Raw genomic sequence first — 4,406 nt, forward strand, 5'->3', positions numbered from 1 at the left:
CTGTTGGCTGGGAATCCCATTTACAACTGCATGAATTTTAACTTTTACTTGATGGGAATACGGACTGTGACATATAGTCAGATCCTATCATATCCTCCTGCTTCAAAATATAACTCCCCACTCCCTCTTTGGCACCTGGTCAGCAATAGGCAAACATACAACTACACAATAGGGGGGAAGAAGAAGAGGAGAAGGAAGAGAAAGAGGAGGAGGAGGAAGAAGAATATACATATAGTATAGTATACACTATACTATAGTATACACGCTGGAGTATAGATTAAGTATAGAAGTATAACATCTGAACTGTTGGTTATACAGTACAATGAAATCTTCCTGCCAGTCAGTGCCCTCTCATCCCTTGAAAAACATGTAAAACAAGTAACAATTAGATGGGGGGAAACAAATCAGTAGTTTTGATATTTATCCTTCATGCTCTGTTTGAGCAATATAGAGAAGGGAAGCGTTAATATGTAATAGATTACTATACAAGATAATTTTAACCCAAAAATACTCCAAATATAGTGAGCAGCTTTACACTAGTGATGGTATTATTCAAATAAATCACAGATTCAGAGGAGGCCCAATGTGACTTTGCTGATCATATCAACCCCCCCGTTCCTCAAAAGAAACCCAGCATTCTGGGCACAAAGCCATATCTACAGATAACACAAATGTAAACAGATTTGGCAGTTGACACTCACTAAAATAATGCCCAGGTCAATAGAAGAAAATTAGAACATGCTTAAATATCATGAATTGGCTGACTTGGTTCTCAAGTTCTAGAACTGATGAAGGAATGTTGGTCAAGCTATTTGATTTAAAGATGGGATGAGATGCCAATGGAATGAGTTGCCATCTTTGCCAATAAATAACCTATCACCAATAAAATACACCTATATGGCTTGTAAGCATCAAGAGATCACAATGAGAAAAGCCATCAACAACATTTAAACACTTGGTGAGCTGAGTGCAAGCAGCTCTTGTCCAGAGACAGGCTTGGACACACATTTATTGTGCTACCATATTGGGTTGTGCTGGGTGTTATGACTGAATGAGGAAAGTTTAAACAATCACTAACTGGCCAAACTCACTATAGATTCATGTTCACAACTTATTAACCTGGCCCCAAAGTTGTATAGACTATCAAATGACTCATTTCCCAAGAAGGCATTAAGAACAACATGAATGTCCCCAAGAAAGGCCCTTATGCTTAAGGCAGGTGGGACAGTAGTAATAAGAAGCCATTCTAAATAACTCCTTCGAATCACTGGATATTGGACTGTAGTTTTTAATGTGCTTGTATCAAGATTTCCAAACTAATGGATGCTCCTCCACTTACACCTGCTAGCATGGCCTTGGGTCAGCCATAGCTCTGGCAGAGGTTGCCCTTGAAAGGGCAGCTGCTCTGAGAGCCCTCTCCAGCCCCACCCACCTCACAGGGTGTCTGTTGTGGGGGAGCCGCTCTGAGACTCTTCGGAGTGGAGGGCGGGATACAAATCCAATATCATCATCTTCTTCAAGCAGCAATTGTCATTTAACCGCCTTGTGGATTCTGTATCACCTGGGAACAGACAGGTTCTATCTCACCTGCCATTTTTCTATCTATACACTAGAAAACATTAAGATCACACTTTTATAAATTATATTTAACACTACATAAAAACATATTTTTTAAAAAGATCACATGTGAGTTGGGCAGAAGGCACTTCTGCTCATTTGAGATGGGGGGGGAGGTTTCCATGATTTTAGTGGATTCCCCACTCAAGATGCACCCCATGCTATTCCTGAGGGTCTGCCAATCCTCAGAACCAGCTTTTTGAGCAGCTGTACAGAGCAGGGAAAAAGGAAATCCACTCTGCAAGTGTGACTAGCTCATAGTTCTCAGAGGATGGAGATAGACAACATGAATTTTTCCACAGTTCAAAATAGCGCAAAGAATATTTGTCAAGTACAATTTGTGAATGTACATTTTAGGAGCAATGATACTAGTTTTACACCACCTTCAGCACTGAAAAAATATTATTAGTATCCCAGCTGAGAAGATTGACTGCTGAATTACCAGAAGGCAAACATGGCCCTTGTGAGGTCTAGGCAACAGGCAGGCCAGGCAAGAAGCAAATGTTAAAGATGCCATCGCTTCTCGGCCTTTTGGCTAAGATCAAGTGTAGTATCTGTTCTTATCAGTTTAATATCTGATACGTCCTCTATCTGAGGACTATATATTAAATGGATTTTTGAAACTGGGAGATGGAATAGGGGCTTAAAAAAAAAGATGCCAATTTGTATCTAAACAGTTGGCATTACTGTAGGAGTCAGCAGATTTGGAGAGTTTTAAAAAACTCTAAAATCACTGCATTTATCTGCAATAATCTCTTTAAAATTTCCATAAAAACACAATACTCAGTGTGAAGAACATAATTGCTGCAAAATGGAAATGGCAATTTTTTACTTTGGGAGAGGAAGAAAGACAGACCAGAGCACTTGATTAAGCAGACCATGAGAGCCAGACATAATACCATTAACACACTGTTCTAAAGCCATTTTGTTATAAATTAGTCATCAAATGTGAAGGACAAAATAAGTTCTCCTATACAAGAAGTGTCAATTCATTAATAAAAAAAGCATAATGTCTTTTTTTTTTTAATGTCCTTTACTGTAAGCGGTTTCTTTTAAATCCTCCATTGTTCACAAGGTTTCAGAGCTCTTAATACTAAGCAGGAATGCCAATTATAAACCTTGTTGAACAAGACTTGCACCATTACTGGTCCATATCTCTGAGATAAAATAGCTTGATGAAAAACAGCAATTATTTTTTAAAAAATCAAAAGGCAAAATTAGGAACAAATTACATCCCTCGCTTTATTTCTCTCTCCTTCCCTCCCCCTCTTTTTTCTCCCCTATAACTCTAGTAGTGGGGAGAATTTCATTCAAAGCACCTAAAATGAAACAATGCAAGAGAAGTATGACTGCTAACAGACAACTTCATTTTCTACTTAATTTGCAGGGTAACAGTTTTGAAAGAAGGGTATGATTTCAGTTGAAACTAGTCAGGGTCATTCGTGTGTTGTATACAGTTATGCCAAGGTGGCCAAACTTGCTTAACATAAGAGCTGCATGGAATAAATGTCAGATGTTTGAGAGCCACAAGACATGAACAAATATTACACACATATTTGTTAAAATTCTTAATACTTTCTTTGCACACAAAGATATAATATGTGTGCACTTTACAACACGACCATGCTAGAAGGAAACTTTTTAAAAGACAAAAGCTGGGAATAACAGCCCCCATAAGACCAACATAGGGAAAGGTTAGGTAAAAACTGGCTAATTAATAGGAAGCAGAGAGTGAGTATAAATGGGAAGTCTTCGCAGTGGAGGACGGTAAGCAGTGGAGTGCCGCAGGGCTCAGTACTGGGTCCCATGCTCTTTAACTTGTTCATAAATGATTTGGAGTTGGGAGTAAGCAGTGAAGTGGCCAAGTTTGCAGATGACACTAAATTGTTCAGGGTGGTGAGAACCAGAGAGGATTGTGAGCCACTCCAAAAGGAATCTGTTGAGGCGTCATCTGTGTATGAGTGGGCGTCAACGTGGCAGATGAGGTTCAATGTGGCCAAGTGCAAAGTAATGCACATTGGGGCCAAAAATCCCAGCTACAAATACAAGTTGATGGGGTGTGAACTGGCAGAGATTGACCAAGAGAGAGATCTTAGGGTCATGGTAGATAACTCATTGAAAATGTCAAGACAGTGCGCGATTGCAATAAAAAAGGCCAACACCATGCTGGGAATTATTAGGAAGGGAATTGAAAACAAATCAGCCAGTATCATAATGCCCCTGTATAAATCGATGGTGCGGTCTCATTTGGAATACTGTGTACAATTCTGGTCACAGCACCTCAAAAAGGATATTACAGCAATGGAAAAAGTGCAGAAAAGGGCAACTAGAATGATTAAAGGTTTGGAACATTTTCCCTATGAAGAAAGGTTGAAACACTTGGGGCTCTTTATCTTGGAGAAACGTCAACTGCGGGGTGACATGATAGAGGTTTACAAGATTATGCATGGAAAGGAGAATACAAGAACTCATGGGCATTCAATGAAATTGCTGAGCAGTCGGGTTAAAACAGATAAAAGGAAGTACTTCTTCGCCCAAAAGATGATTAACATGTGGAATTCACTGCCACAGGTGGTGGTGACAGCTACAAGCATAGCCAGCTTCAAGAGGGGGTTAGATAAAAATACGCAGAGGTCCATCAGTGGCTATTAGCTGCAGTGTGTGTGTGTGGATATATATAATTTTTTCGGCCACTGTGTGACACAGAGTGTTGGACTGGATGGGCCATTGGCCTGATCCAACATGGCTTCTCTTATGTTCTTAATTATTTTTTGGCACCAGTGGGAGAA

General features: G+C 39.7%; 1 non-coding gene across 1 annotated transcript; it reads left to right on the forward strand.

The window, feature by feature from the left end:
- Positions 1-2,132: 2,132 nt before the first annotated feature.
- On the forward strand, positions 2,133-2,332 carry LOC132589125 (U2 spliceosomal RNA). Its single transcript, XR_009556551.1, has one exon. It is a non-coding gene; the product is annotated as a U2 spliceosomal RNA (small nuclear RNA).
- The last annotated feature ends 2,074 nt before the right edge of the window (positions 2,333-4,406 follow it).

This window comes from Heteronotia binoei, chromosome 1 (assembly GCF_032191835.1).
Source record: "Heteronotia binoei isolate CCM8104 ecotype False Entrance Well chromosome 1, APGP_CSIRO_Hbin_v1, whole genome shotgun sequence".
NCBI lineage: Eukaryota > Metazoa > Chordata > Lepidosauria > Squamata > Gekkonidae > Heteronotia > Heteronotia binoei.